Source organism: Hyla sarda, chromosome 4 (genome assembly GCF_029499605.1).
Source record: "Hyla sarda isolate aHylSar1 chromosome 4, aHylSar1.hap1, whole genome shotgun sequence".
NCBI lineage: Eukaryota > Metazoa > Chordata > Amphibia > Anura > Hylidae > Hyla > Hyla sarda.
In genome coordinates this window covers 332,088,124-332,105,102 of record NC_079192.1, presented here as the reverse complement: position 1 = coordinate 332,105,102, position 16,979 = coordinate 332,088,124, and positions in this window count along the sequence as shown.

The window sequence follows — 16,979 nt, the reverse complement described above, 5'->3', positions numbered from 1 at the left end:
GCGGGCGGGAGACAAGGGGGGGGGGGATATCAGTGTCCCCATAAGTGAGGGTAGCGGGGAGGCCGTATGAGGAGCCCGGGCGGCTGCACTGTAATGTCAGCCCGGGCTCCTGCCCTGAGAGCCAAAGGCTTTGGCTGTCAGGGCATGCTGGGTGTTGTAGTTTTGCAACAGCTGGAGGGCCACAGTTTGCAGACCACTGGTTTGTGGTCTGTAAACTGTAGTCCTCCAGCTGTTGCAAAACGAAACAGCTGAAGGGGACCGGCGAAGACGTTCACTTACCCTTCCGAGGCTCCAGCGACGATCGCTGACGGAGATCGTCGGGCGGCACTGTCGCGCGGCAGTGTCGTGCAGCGCTGGATCCTACGGAAGCCGGTAAGTTGCCCAAGCCCTAAAACTGTTTCCCAACCAGGGTGCCTCCAGATGTTGCAAGACTACAACTCCCAGCATGCCTGGACACCCTTTGGCTGTCCAGGCATGCTGGGAGTTGTAGTTTTGCAACATCTGGAGGCACCCTGGTTGGGAAACACTGGCCTAAAACAGTGTTTCCCAACCAGGGTGCCTCCAGCTGTTGCAAGACTACAACTCCCAGCATGCTTGGACAGCCTTTGGCTGTCCAGACATGCTGGGAGTTGTAGTTTTGCAACAGCTGGAGGCCACAGTTTGCAGACCACTGGTTTGTGGTCTGTAAACTGTAGTCCTCCAGCTGTTGCAAAACTAAACAGCTGAAGGGGACCGGCGAAGACGTTCACTTACCCTTCCGAGGGTCCAGCGACGATCGGTGACGGAGATCGTTGGGCGGCACTGTCGGCCGGCAATGTCGTGCGGCGCTGGATCCTACGGAAGCCGGTAAGTTGCCCAAGCTTCCCAACCAGGGTGCCTCCAGATGTTGCAAGACTACAACTCCCAGCATGCCTGGACACCCTTTGGCTGTCCAGGCATGCTGGGAGTTGTAGTTTTGCAACATCTGGAGGCACCCTGGTTGGGAAACACTGGCCTAAAACAGTGTTTCCCAACCAGGGTGCCTCCAGCTGTTGCAAGACTACAACTCCCAGCATGCTTGGACAGCCTTTGGCTGTCCAGACATGCTGGGAGTTGTAGTTTTGCAACAGCTGGAGGCCACAGTTTGCAGACCACTGGTTTGTGGTCTGTAAACTGTAGTCCTCCAGCTGTTGCAAAACTAAACAGCTGAAGGGGACCGGCGAAGACGTTCACTTACCCTTCCGAGGGTCCAGCGACGATCGGTGACGGAGATCGTCGGGCGGCACTGTCGGCCGGCAATGTCGTGCGGCGCTGGATCCTACGGAAGCCGGTAAGTTGCCCAAGCTTCCCAACCCAGGGTGCCTCCAGATGTTGCAAGACTACAACTCCCAGCATGCCTCGACAGCCTTTGGCTGTCCAGGCATGCTGGGAGTTGTAGTTTTGCAACATCTGTAGGCACCCTGGTTGGGAAACACTGGCCTAAAACAGTGTTTCCCAACCAGGGTGCCTCCAGATGTTGCAAAACTACAAGTCCCAGGTTGGGAAACACTGTGCCCGGCCTCCGCCCCACCTTACTGTAAGGGCATGCTGGGAGTTGTAGTCCTGCAGCTGGGGGCAGGGGACAAGCTTGTCACTTGCCCACACATCTCCTGCACCACACAACTACAACTCCCAGCATGTCCTTACTGTAAGGGCATGCTGGCAGTTGTAGTCGTGCAGGCAGGAGATGTCTGAGCAGGTGATAATAAATGTACTAACCCATTTTTTTTTCTTCTTATTTCAGATCCGTGTATCCTGTGGACTCCTTCGGATTCGGTGGACTACTTCGATGACCAGCGTTTTTCTTTGTTTGATTTTAATAAAATGGTTAACAAGGGCTTGTGGGGGAGTGTTTTTGTAATAAAAAATTTTTAAAACCTGTTGTGTTTTTTCCTTACTTTACTAGACAGGCTTAGTAGTGGAAGCTGCCTTATAGACAGAGTCTATTACTAAGCTGGGCTTAGCGATAGCCACAAAAACAGCTAGCGCTAACCCCCTATTATTACCCCGGTACCCAACGCCACAGGGGTACCGGGAAGAGCCGGTACCAACAGGCCTGGAGCATCAAAAATTGCGCTCCTGGGCCTAGGCGGTAACAGGCTGGCGTTATTTAGGCTGGGGAGGGCCAGTAACAATGGTCCTCGCCCACCCTGGTAACGTCAGGCTGTTACTGTTTAGTTGGTATTTGGCTGAGAATGAAAATAGGGGGGACCCTATGCATTTTTTTAAAAATAAATAATTAAATATTTAAAAAAAAAACACATAGGGTCCCCCCTATTTTTATTCGTCGAAGTAGTCCACCGAATCCGAAGGAGTCCACAGGATACACGGATCTGTAGAAGAAGTAACAAAAAAAAAAGTGTAAGTACATTTAGGGAGAAAAAAACTGTGTTAAAAAATGTAATAAACACACACACTAAACGCCGTTTACCACTATTCTGAACCATGATTTTGTTATTGAATTATTTAGATGTGGTGAAAAAGCTAAAAAAAAACTCAAAAACAAAAGATCCAGAAGGAAACCAGCAGCCAAACCTATTCAGACAGCAGGAAACAGACAATTTTTTCTACTACATGAAGTAAATTTCCCACTTTTGCCTATGTGTGCCAAATTTATTAATGCCGTGCAACAATTTAGTAAATTTGTCGCACATAGTCAAAAATGAAGTAGAAAAAAACAGGGTAAAAACCAGACTACATAGTAAAAGATTAGTAAATGCCCCTCAGTGTCCTTAATTGGTCAAGTTATTTTTTTAAAACTGCCCAGCGAGGGGTTAAGTAAAAAAAAAAAAAAAACATGAACCCATTCTAACATTCCTCATTTCCACACTATGACCGCTATAATGGAGTTCAGCTGTCCAGTGCTTCCAAGTTTGGGGACCTAATGTTACACCCTAATCAGCGAATGGGGCTGGACATCGATGTGGCCACTGATTGGATCACCAGACATGTGACGTCACATGGCCAGACATGGAAACGTGGATGTGCAAGCAGCGGGGCTCAGTTATTGCAACAATGCAGGAACTAAAAGGGTAAGAGTAGGTTATCTTTTTTACTTAACTCTCCCTGACTAGCTTTTAATGCACCTCATTTGCAAGACTTCCTCTTAAACTCCTTGGGAGCCAGACAATATGCAGATGACTGCTCACCATCTCCCCACAAGCTGGGATGACCACTCTATGCTTGCTCAGCGAGGAGAGGTTAAAGTGGTGAGGCATATCATCTCCACTTAACCTATGGGGCCAGACAATACTCACTTATATACCACTTAAGTACCCAGTGCCTGACCCCACCCCCCACCTCTTCACCTGCAGCATGCCCTGCTAACCAACCCCAACCCCCACCCCCACTCCCCAAACCACAACCCTCTACCCCAAAAATGACCCCTTCAATGGGCCCAGGAACAGCAAGCGACAATCTTTTCCTTCTGGGGGGTTGATGTTCTCACGGGAAGCGTGAGGGGAGAGGGAGAGGTGCCCCTCTCTGCTCTCTCAGAGAGTCATCCTGTGGCCTGTGAGTATCCAGCCATGCTGATTTAACCCCTTAAGGACCAAGGGCGTACAGGTACCCCTTTGCTCCCTGGTACTTAAGGACCAAGGGCGTACCTGTATGCCCGTGGGAATTTCGGTCCCCGCCGGGCGCCGGGCGGGGATCGCGCCGGGGTGACTGCTGATATCTATCAGCAGGCACCCCGCGCATGTCGGTGATCGGGGCAAATCGCAAGTGAATTCACACTTGCGATTTGCGCCGATTCCGGGTCATACGGGTTTATGGTGACCCGGTTACCCGGAATAGAAGGGGGATCGCGGGTGTCCTAGACACCCACGATCCCCCTGTAGCTATAGGAGTGAGGTGGCAGGGTTGCCACCCCTCCTATCTCTGCTATTGGTGGTCTAGACGCGACCACCAATAGCAGATCGGGGGCGGAGGGGTTTACTTTCGGTTTCCCCGTCCTGCCCTCCCACAATAGGCGGGGCAGGACGGGGAAACCGACAGGGAGAGGCACCGAAGATCCACTTACCCATCGGCGATGGCAGCGGGCGACGATCAGCGGCGGCAGCGGGCGACGATCGGCGGAAGAAGAGGACAGCGACGCAGCTCCCTGGATCCAACGGAAGTCGGTGAGTTACTTAGCAACATCTGGAGGGCTACAGTCTGAGACCACTATAGTGGTCTCTAAACTGTAACCCTCCAGATCTTGCAAAACTACAACTCCCAGCATGCCCAGACAGCAGTTTGCTGTCTGGGCATGCTGGGAGTTGTAGTTTTGCAACATCTGGAGGTCCACAATTTGGAGACCACTGTGCAGTGGTCTCTAAACTATAGCTCTACAGATGTTGCAAAACTGCAACTCCCAGCAAGCCTAAACAGCAAACAGCTGTCTCTGCATGCTGGGAGTTGTAGTTGCGATCCCTCCAGCTGTTGCATAACTACATCTCCCAGCATGCCTTTCGGCGATCAGTACATGCTGGGAGTTGAAGTTTTGCAACAGCTGGAGGCACACTGGTTGGAAAATACTGAGTTAGGTAACAGAACCTAACTGATGGTTTTCCAAGCAGTGTGCCTCCAGCTGTTGCAAAAGTACAACTCCCAGCATGCACGGTCTGTCAGTACATGCTGGGAGTTGTAGTTTTGAAACAGCTGGAGGTTTGCCCCCCCATGTGAACGTACAGGGTACATTCACACTGGCGGGTTTACAGTAAGTTTTCTGCTTCAAGTTTGGGCTGTGGCAAATTTTTCACCGCAGCGCAAACTCCTAGCGGTAAATTCACTGTAAACCCGCCAGTGTGAATGTACCCTAAAAACACTACACTACACTACACTTACACATAATAAAGAGTAAAACACTACATATACACCCCCTTACACTGTCCCCCTAATAAAAAATAAAAAACGTATTGTACGGCAGTGTTTCCAAAACAGAGCCTCCAGCTGTTGCAAAACAACAACTCCCAGCATTTCCGGACAGCCACTGACTGTCCAGGCATGCTGGGAGTTTAGCAACAGCTGGAGGCACCCTGTTTGGGAATCACTGGCGTAGAATACCCCTATATCCACCCCTGTGCAATCCCTAAATTAGTCCTCAAATGCGCATGGCGCTCTCTCACTTTGGAGCCCTGTCGTATTTCAAGGAAACAGTTTAGTGCCACATGCTGGTGTTGTCCTTTACTTTTTATTTTCACGGGAGGTAAAAGGAAAAAAAGACCCCCAAAATTTGTAACACAATTTCTCCTGAGTACGGAGATACCCCATATGTGGGCATAAAATGCTCTGCGGACGCACAACAAGGCTCAGGAGTGAGAGCACACCATGTACATTTGAGGCCTAAATTGGTGATTTGCACAGGGGTGGCTGATTTTACAGTGGTTCTGACATAAACACAAAACAATAAATATCCACATGTGACCCCATTTTGGAAACGACACCCCTCACGGAACGTAAAAAGGGGTATAGTGAGCCTGAACACCCCACAGGTGTTTGACAAATTTTCATTAAAGTTGGATGGGAAAATGAAAAAAAAAATTTTTTTTCACTAAAATGCTGGTGTCACCCTAAATTTTTCATTTTCACAAGGGAAAATAAAAAAAGCCCCCCAAAATTTGTAACCCAATTTCTTCTGAGTAAGAGCATACCCCATATGTGGATGTAAAGTGCTCTATGGGTGCACTACAATGCTCAGAAGAGAAGGAGCGCCATTGGGATTTTGAAGAGAAAATTTGTCCGGAATTGAAGGCCACTTGTGTTTACAAAGCCCCCATGGTACCAGAACAATGGACCCCCCCCCATATGTGACCCCATTTTGGAAACTACACCCCTCATGTAATGTAATAAGGGGCGCAGTGAGCATTTACGCCCCACAGGTGTCTGACAGATTTTTGGAACAGTGATCCGTGAAAATGAAAAATGTAATTTTCCATTTGCACAGCCCACTATTCCAAAGATCTGTCAAACGCCAGTGGGGTGTAAATGCTCACTGCACCACTTATTAAATTCTGTGAGGGGTGTAGTTTCCAAAATGGGGTCACATGTGGGGGGGGGGGGGTCCACTGTTCTGGCACCACGGGGGGCTTTGTAAATGCACATGGCCCCTGACTACCATTCCAAGCGAATTCTCTTTCCAAAAGCTCAATGGTGCTCCTCCTCTTCTGAGCATTGTAGTTCGCCCGTAGTGCACTTCAGGTCCACTTATGGGGTACCTCCATACTCAGAAGAGATGGGGTTACAAATTTTGGGGGGTATTTTCTGCTATTAACCCTTGCAAAAATGTGAAATTTGGGGGGAAACACACATTTTAGTGAAAAAAAAAAATATTTTTTTTACATATGCAAAAGTCGTGAAACCCGTGTGGGGTATTAAGGCTCACTTTATTCCTTGTTACGTTCCTCAAGGGGTCTAGTTTCCAAAATGGTATGCCATGTGTTTTTTTTTTTTGCTGTTCTGGCACCATAGGGGCTTCCTAAATGCGACATGCCCCCCGAGCAAAATTTGCTCTCAAAAAGTCAAATATCACTCCTTCTCTTCGGAGCATTGTAGTTCGCCCGTAATGCACTTTATGCCAACTTATGGGGTGCCTCCATACTCAGTAGAGATGGGGTTACAAATTTTGGGGGTATTTTCTGCTATTAACCCTTGCAAAAATGTGAAATTTGGGGGGGAACACACATTTTAGTGAAAATTTTTTATTTTTTTTTACATATGCAAAAGTCGTGAAACACCTGTGGGGTATTAAGGCTCACTTTATTCCTTGTTACGTTCCCCAAGGGGTCTAGTTTCCAAAATGGTATGCCATGTGGGTTATTTTTGCTGTTATGGCACCATAGGGGCTTCCTAAATGCAACATGCCCCCCAAAAACCATTTCTGAAAAACGTACTCTCCAAAATCCCCTTGGCGCTCCTTCCATTCTGAGCCCTCTACTGCGCCCGCCGAACACTTTACATAGACATATGAGGTATGTGCTTACTCGAGAGAAATTAGGCTACAAAGACAAGTATACATTTTCTCCTTTTACCCCTTGTAAAAATTCAAAAATTGGGTTTACAAGAACATGCGAGTGTTAAAAATAAAGATTGTGAATTTTCTCCTTCACTTTGCTGCTATTCCTGTGAAACACCTAAAGGGTTAAAACACTTACTGATTGTCATTTTGAATACTTTGGGGGGTGTAGTTTTTATAATGGGGTCATTTGAGGGGTATTTCTAATTTGAAGACCCTTCAAATCCACTTCAAACCTGAACTGGTCTCTGAAAAAAAGCGAGGTTCAAAATTTTGTGAAAAATTGGAAAAGTGCTGCTGAACTTTGAAGCCCTCTGGTGTCTTCCAAAAGTAAAAACACGTAAATTTTATGATGCAAACATAAAGTAGACATATTGGAAATGTGAATAAAATAAAAAAATATTTTGAATATCCATTTTCCTTACAAGCAGAGAGCTTCAAAGTTAGAAAAATGCAAAATTTTCAAATTTTTCATCAAATTTTGGGATTTTTCACCAAGAAAGGATGCAAGTTACCACAAAATTTTACCACTATGTTAAAGTAGAATATGTCACGAAAAAACTATCTCGGAATCAGATTGATAACTAAAAGCATTCCAGAGTTATTAATGTTTAAATTGACAGTGGTCAGATGTGCAAAAAACGCTCTGGTCCTAAGGTGTAAAATGGCCTGGTCCTTAAGGGGTTAAAGTGGCTGCCCCCACCCTAGCCCATCATCTGTGAGTGACAGGCATCTTAAGCCCGAAGCCTCCTGCCATAACCTGAGGAGTTCACATGGAGTGACACGTCTGTAAATTTTGTTGGACACATGTTTATATCCCTATCAGACCATGTCTATCTTTACTCTGGTTTGATCTCAGTTTTATATCATATCTCAGATTGCCATACTATTTGTTTTGCCTCCACTGTTTACACAATTTTTCTTCCTCATAAGTAGTTTACAGCCCTTATTTTTGTAGTGTGCATTGGTTTTCCACACAATTGTGGGTTACTGTTCATTTATGCAATTTCATGATACTTTATAAGGCAGAGAACTATACACTTTTTCTGCACATTCCTTAGTTTTGTACCTAAATTACTAGTGAGTGATATATTTCATACATCTTTTCAGTGGAGGACATAAGATCGGGAGTGTGTTTTCATTTATTCATTTACACATTAGTCCTAAAGGTAACGATTGTTTGTTCTACTCTTGTTTGTAGTGTGGCTCAGCCAAGCATTTTAACTGTTTTACTTGTGTGTCTTATTATGCTTTTATGTTTAATAAACTTTTATTACATCCATTATTACTTGGATGTGCATTGCTACAATGCTTTTTGTTTTCTGACTATCTTGTGTACTTTTACCACTTGATAGTACCTGTGCACATATTGCAGACTGAGCTCCTGGCTGTTGATATATACAGTCCGGAATTACTTCAATAATGCAAAAGGTGATACAGTCTTTATTGAAGGAGTGTTCCAACAGCAAATGTTAAAACACACTGGCCCTGATTTTTCAAAATATGTAGAGACTTTGCCCACTGCGACCAATCACAGCTCATGTTTCATATCTTAAAGGGGTACTCCCCTGGTAAACATTTTTTTAAATCAACTAGTGCCAGAAAGTTAAACAGATTTGTAAATGACTTCTATTAAAAAATCTTAATCCTTCCAGTACTTATTCTGTATGAAAAAGAGTTCCTCATTGGAGGTGGAATGAAAGGATCGAATCCCACGGGGGGGATCCAGTCACCAGTCACAATGCGGGCACGTGGATGAGCCTCAATGAAAGGTATCTGCACCCATGTCATCACCTAATGTTCTGGCGGTCACATGGTTCTTTAAACCACCTTTAGCTCCTCTCTTTGTAACCATAGTAACGATCTATGGTGTATTGGGCATTTATCCTTTGGATCAATATTTCTGAGTCTACAGGGAGTAGTATTTCCTCAAATATTTCCATCTTCAAACAGTAACCAGGGGCTTAGAGGGAACAATTTTTTTCAACATAGGGTCTATTCATATAAAGGGCCAATGCTTCATAAGAACATAGTTAATAAAATTATACTTGTAATCTGAGATTTACTGTTAAAGGGGTACTCCGCTGCTCCCGTCGTCAGCTCCAGCGTTTGGAACAGTTTGTTCCAAACGCTGAGCAGCGGAGTACTCCTTTAACTACTTGCATTTTTTTTTTTAACATTTATTTTCTTTAAAAAGATCATGTTGTTTTAACAAGTCCCCCTTTTAATATGCAGTACATAGGATCCTCGCCTCTCTTGAAAGAGGCCAGATTACCCACTTCAGGACCAAGCCCATTTTGGCCTTAAGGACCAGAGCGTTTTTTGCACATCTGACCACTGTCACTTTAAACAGCAATAACTCTGGAATGCTTTTAGTTATCATTCTGATTCAGAGATTGTTTTTTTCGGAACATATTCTACTTTAACATAGTAGTAAATTTTTGTGGTAACTTGCATCCTTTCTTGGTGAAAAATCCGTAAATTTGATGAAAAATTTGAAAATTTTGTATTTTTCTAACTTTGAAGCTTTCTGCTTGTAAGAAAAATGTATATTACGAATAATTTTATTTTTTATTCACATATACAATATGTATACTTTATGTTTGCATCATAAAATTGATGAGTTTTTACTTTTGGAAGACACCAGAGGGCTTAAAAATTCAGCAGCAATTTTCCAATTTTTCACAAAATTTTCAAACTCGATATTTTTCAGGGACCAATTCAGTTTTGAAGTGGATTCGAAGGGTCTTCATATTAGAAATACCCCATAAATGACCCCATTATAAAAACTACACCCCCAAAGTATTCAAAATGACATTCAGTAAGTGTTTTAACCCTTTAGGTGTTTCACAGGTATAGCAGCAAAGTGAAGGAGAAAATTCAAAATCTTCATTTTTTACACTCGCATGTTCTTGTAGACCCAATTTTTGAATTTTTGCAAGTGGTAAAAGGAGAAATTTTTACTTATATTTGTAGCCCAATTTCTCTCGAGTAAGCACATACCTCATATGTCTATGTAAAGTGTTAGGCGGGCGCAGTAGAGGGCTCAGAAGGGAAGGAGCAGACAAGGGGATTTTGGAGAGTATGTTTTTCTGAAATGGTTTTTGGGGGGCATGTTGCATTTAGGAAGCCCCTATGGTGCCAGAACAGCAAAACCCTCCCACATGGCATACCATTTTGGAAACTAGACCCCTCGTGGAATGTAACAAGGGATGAAGTGAGCCTTAATACCCCACAAGTGTTTCATGACTTTTGCAAATGTAAAAAAAAAAAACATTTTACCTAAAATGCTTGTTTTCCCAAAAATTTTACATTTTTAAAAAGGGTAATAGCAGAAAATACCAATCAAAATTTGAAGCCCAATTTCTCCCGATTCAGAAAACACCCCATATGGGGGTGAAAAGTGCTCTGCCGGCGCACTACAGGTCTCAGAAGAGGAGTAGTCACATTTGGCTTTTTGGAAGCAAATTTTGCTCTGGGGGCATGCCGCATTTAGGAAGCCCCTATGGTGCCAGGACAGCAAAAAAAAAAAACACATGGCATACTATTTTGGAAACTAGACCCCTCGGGGAACGTAACAAGGGGTTAAGTGAACCTTTATACCCCACAGGTGTCATGACTTTTGCATATGTAAAAAAAATGCTTGTTTTCCCAAAAATTTTACATTTTTAAAAAGGGTAAAAGCAGAAAATAGTAACACAATTTCTCCCGAGTACGGCGATACCCCATATGTGACCCTAAACTGTCGCCTTGAAATACGACAGGGCTCCAAAGTGAGAGCGCCATGCGCATTTGAGGCCTAAATTAGGGACTTGCATAGGGGTGGACATAGGGGTATTCTACGCCAGTGATTCCCAAACAGGGTGCCTCCAGCTGTTGCAAAACTCCCAGCATGCCTGGACAGTCAATGGCTGTCCGACAATACTGGGAGTTGTTGTTTTGCAACAGCTGGAGGCTCCATTTTGGAAACAGTGGCGTACCAGATGTTTTTCATTTTTATTGGGGAGGGGAGGGGGACTGTGTAGGGGTATGTGTATATGTAGTGTTTTTTACTTTTTATTTTATTTTGTGTTAGTGTAGTGTAGTGTTTTTAGGGTACAGTCACACGGGCAGGGGTTCACAGTAGTTTCTCGCTGGCAGTTTGTGCTGCTGCAGAAAATTCTGCCGCAGCTCAAACTTGCAGCCGGATACTTACTGTAAACCTCCGCCCATGTGAGTGTACCCTGTACGTTCACATTGGGGGGGGGGGGGGAACATCCAGCTGTTGCAAAACTACAAGTCCCAGCATGCGCTGACAGACTGTACATGCTGAGAGTTTTAGTTTTGCAGCAGCTGTAGGCACACTGGTTATGTATCACTGAGTTTGTGACCTAACTCAGTGTTTCACAACCAGTGTGCCTCCAGCTGTTGCAAAACTACAACTCCCAGCATGTACGGTGCATGGTGTACGGCGACTGCTGAGAGTTGTAGTTTGCAACAGCTGGAGGCACACCAGTCATGAAACACAGTTAGGTAAAAAAAAAACTCTGAGTTTCACAACCATTGTGCCTTCAGCTGTTGCAAAACTACAACTCTCAGCAGTTACCGACAGCCAACGGGCATGCTGGGAGTTGTCGTTATGCAACCAGCAGATTCACCACTACAACTCCCAGCATGCACTTTAGCTGTTTGTGCAAGCTGGGAGTTGTAGTTATCCAACAGCTGAAGGTACACTTTTCCATAGAAAAAATGTGCCTCCAGCTGTTGCAAAACTATAAGTCCCAGCATTCCCATAAGGGAATGCTGGGAGTTGTGGTTGTCTGCCTCCTGCTGTTGCATAAATACAGCTCCCAGCATGCCCTTTTTGCATGCTGGGAGCTGTTGCTAAGCAACAGCAGGAGGCTGTCACTCACCTCCTACTGCTGTGCCGGGACACAGGTCAGTCCCTCGCTGCTCCGCCGCCGCCACTCCTGGGGCCCCGATCCAAACATGGACGCCGGGGATTGGGGTCCCCAGCTCCCGGGGTCTTCTTCCCGCACCCGCAGCAGGTGCCCTGATTGGCCCTGAATCAGAGCGATCGTGAGGTGGCACCAGTGCCACTCACCCCTGCTGGCTATGGCTGTTCGGGGCCGTCAGAGATCAGCCAGTAATTCCGGGTCACCGGGTCACTGGAGACCCGATTGACCCGGAATCGCCGCAGATCGCTGGACTAAATTGTCCAGCGATCTGCGGCCATCGCCGACATGGGGGGGCATAATGACCCCCCTGGGCGATATGCCGCGATGCCTGCTGAACGATTTCAGCAGGCATCCGGCTCCGGTCCCCAACCGGCTAGCGGTGGGGACCGGAATTCCCACGGGCGTATGGATACGCCCTCGGTCCTTAAGGACTCGGAATGCAGGGCGTATCCATATATACGCCCTATGTCCTGAAGAGGTTACACATGTTTAGCTGAGAAACACCTGAAGAACCTTAATGCAATATATTTTTCAGTCAACATGTATATTCTGGCTGACGGGAGGCTTATCAGTGTCAGGAAAATGGTTTCTGAAACCAGAAATGTTCTGCAAATCATGCAGATGTATTCCAGCAGTGGACCTTATGACGATAAGAATACCAAGCTACTACTGCTTTCTGTAATGGCAGCATGAACCTTTGCCATCAACGCAAAGTTCATACCATGAAAGTTTCCACTTTTTGCCATTATTTAGAAAATTCATTCAAAGGCTGTCAAGGACAAGCATATCTAATACACATTATTCATATTGGCCCAAGAGAATTTTTTTCTCTGCTAATGCATTTGAGTCAGGGACCATTCTAGATTCTCCCCATCAGGCACGACCTGGTGTCTTAGAACAGTAAAATGTTCCCCAATCTCTGCATCCCAAAGCTTACAGACTAGACCGGGGTACTCAACTATTTTTAGTGAGGGTCCACTTATTCAGGTCTGCCATCTGGTAAAGGTCCGAGCTGAACGCTAAGGCCTGGTTCACACCTTGCAGCTTCAGTGCCCTTATGGAAATAGCAAACGAGCACCTGAAGTGTGGGGGATGTATGACCTGAATACTGCCACACACTGTACTCCTGAATATAATAATGCCACACACTGGGCCCCTGGTATATTACTGCCACACACTGTACCCCTGAATATAATACTGTCACACACTGTAACCCTGAATATAATACTTCCACACACTGTAACCCTGAATGTAAAACTGCCACACACTGAGCCCATGATATATTACTGCCTAATGCTATACCCCTGAATATAATACTGATACCCACTGTGCCCCTGAAAATAATTCTGCCACACACTGCACCCCCTGAATATAATACTGCCACACACTGGACCCCTGGTATATTACTGCCCCTGGTATAATATTACTGCCACATGCTATTCCCCTGCAATATTACTGCCACATGCAATGCCCCAAATGCATTTTTGACAAACACTGTGCTCTGTACCGACTAATTGTACCTCTATGTCCTTTAAAACAATTAATGATGCCACTGTGCCCCCACAATAAATTACGCCTATGTTCCCACAGAATGAACAATTCCACTGTTCCCGCACAGTGAATACCACTGTGCCCACTCATGAATGATGACACTGTGCCTGCACAATGAATGATGCCACTGTGCAACAGAATTAATGATGCCACTGTGCAACAGAATTAATGATGCCAATGTGCACCCAGAATTAATGATGCCACTGAGCCCCCAGAATTAATGATGTCACTGTGTCCCTAGAATTAATGATGCCACTGTGCCCCCAGAATAAATGATGCCACTGTGCCCCACAAAATTAATGATGCCACTGTGCCCCCAGAATGAATGTTGCCACTGTGCCCCACAAAATTTATGATGCCACTGTGCTCATAGGATTAATGATGCCACTGTGCCCACAGAATTAATGATGCCACTGTGCCCACAGAATTAATGATGCCACTATGCCTGCAGAATTATGGATGCCAGTATGCCCACAGTATTAAAGCAAACTACAACTCCCATCATGCACAAACAGAAGGTCATGATGGGAGCTGTAGTTCTACAATACATGAAGAGTCACAGCCTGGGGAACACAAATTTTTTACCTGACAACTTTGGCTCCCCGTCCCAGGTCCTGCACTGCTCCGCTGCTCTGGCCTCTTCTTGTTAGGCCTAGCCAGAGCAGATGATGCAGGCAGCACTAATTATGCCGCCTGCATCACAGGAGAAGTGCGGTCGGGCAGGGACACAGCGTTCCCTTGCTCCGGGCCGCGGCTATTAATTTGTATCTTTAAGACACCGCTACAAATGATTAAAGGGAGATCCAGCGGGTGGTCCGGAAAACTGGCAGCTGCATTTCGGATCTGGACCGTGGTCCGCCAGTTGAGTACCCCTGGGCTAGAGGTTGGCACACATGATCCATGGATTTTCTGAAGCTCTTATTTAGGATCTTGAGTAGCTCTAGATGGTCTGTTTCTTACATGATCTACTCCAAAGTAAGATGTATATTCCCTAATTGGTGTAGACCTTGAAGAGTTTTTTTTTACTTACCTTTTATGGGTGTCTGCAGTCTTAGAGTTCCTCAATAGAGATGTCCTGAACATTTCGCCGGAGAATAGTTCCCGGCGAACATAGCTTGTTTGCGTTCGCCGCGGCAGGCGAACATATGCGATGTTCGATCCGCACCCTATTCGTCATCATTGAGTAAACTTTGACCCTGTACCTCACAGTCAGCAGACACATTACAGCCAATCAGCAGCAGACCCTCCCTCCCAGACCATCCCACCTCCTGGACAGACTCCATTTTAGCTTCATTTTGAAGCTGCATTCTTAGTGAGAGGAGGGACAGTGTAGCTGCTGCTGATTTAATAGGGAAATCGATAGCTAGGCTAGTGTATTCAGTGTCCACTAAAGTCCTGAAGGACTCATCTGATCTCTGTTGTAAGGACAGGCTAGAACATCAGTCTGCATTTTTTCCCCCCCTGTGTAATCTAATTGCATTTGCCTGCCTGAGAGGTGTGTGTTAGGCTCACAGCGTATACTGTGCCAAATTGCCAAGTGCCACCATATCTGGTGTCACAATAGCTTGCATTAAAAAAAAAAAAACATGTGTGCGTTTCAGGGCCTGCCAGGGCACAGTGTCACACCAGTGCAACTCATATCTGGTGTAACAGTAGTGTACATTTAAAAAAAAATACAATTTTGACTGTAATAGATTGAATAGCAGTTAGTTGTCTGCAAGCGTGTGTGTCAGGCCCACAGCGTCTACTCTGCAAACTTCTGCAAGTGCACAGTGCCACTCAAATCTGTTGTCACAGTAATCGAAAAAAAATTACAGGCAGAGGCAGGCCACCCCACAAGGGCCGTCGTGGTGCTGTGATTCCCTTTGGCCCTAGAATAATGGACAGTGTTCAGAGGCCACGTATCCTGAACTCGAAAAGTTCTGAGGACATAGTTGACTGGCTAACACAGGACACCCACTCTTCTACAGCTTCTGCTCGGAACCTTGACGCTCCATCCTCCTCCAGCTTAGCTTCGGGCACCTATCAAGTTACCACTCACTAGCCTGCCGCCACCAGCAACACTAGCACCACAGCTGCTTCACTTTATCTGTCAGAGGAGTTATTTACACATCAACAAAGAATAAAATAATGTGCAGCTCACAAAAAAATTAGTCGAGGCAATATGGAGTGTGCAACACAAAAAGAGAAACACAGCCGCACATCCACCATTTGTAATTTGATCTACTTGCTTCTCAGCATAATTTCAAAAACTAACAGGTTGTTAGTATACATTTTGATCAAAAAGTACAAGCCCACTCGCCACGTCAAGGCCACCTCGTTAGAGTGGGTCCCTAACTGACACTGGCGTAGCCCCCGGCGGTGACCACTGCGGGGGGGGGGGAGCACCCAGTGACCAGGCAGCTCCACTACTGCCCCACCAAGCCCCTGGCTCTGGGCCACTCCACCCCACAGACAAAGCATCACAGAAACAATGGGCGCCACAGAGAACCACACCAGTATGAAACCTACCATGTGCTCACTGCCAGAGGACTGGGAGAATGGTAGGAGGAAACCCTTTATGCAGTTTCCTGCTAATAAAAAATATGGAGTGTACTTACACCAAAAAAGTACAAATGATAAATAAATATTTAAGGAAAAATTTAAGGTACCAGAAGCCTCTAGACTAATACCATAAATGGTACATGATGATTATATCATAATGTGAAATGAAATGGAACTGTGCTTCACTTTAATAATGAAAAAATGAGAAATTTAATGTAAAATTAACATAACATTAATAACATTAATAAAAAAAAAAAACTTCCACAGGGCCCTTGTGGGGAGGAAGAATAAAATAATACAAAGCAAATAATAATCTCAAACAGCTGCTATAAAGTTGGATCTTCCGTTAATCTGATATTTAGTAAATCGTCATAGTTCAATTTTTCACTCCGTATCCGTATATAATGTATAGTTCAAATTATGATCAAGGACACCTCATATATTTGCCAGCTCCCTCAGATGGAAACAGTTCATGGTATACAGCCGTATGGCTGGATGTCCGAGAGACAGATGGTAACTGCTGTAGAAGCTGTATACAGTGCTGGCATGCGCTGCAGCGACGGGCCCGGTTGCCACAGCCCTAGGAGAAGTTGCTTATCACGGAGATAGATGGACTGCTCCAGAGATGAAAAACAGCCTTGGAGGTAGATGGATCTGCTCCAGAAGTGAATGCAGCCTCGTGGAAGGTCTCTCGGCATATAACGTCAGCCAGGTGAGTAGAATACGGCAAGGTGGAATACTGGATTCGCAGAGTGAATTTGCAGAGTGGATTTGCAGAGTTTGCGGAGCTTTAAAGGAGAAGTGCCCAAGATATGAGGATGCGGTTAATAGATTGCGGTAATCATTCGGCAATTCTTCCTCTCCTCTAGACGCGTTTTCAGGGTACTTTATTAACGACCCTTTCCTCAGTAGACATATCTACACATCAGTTGGAA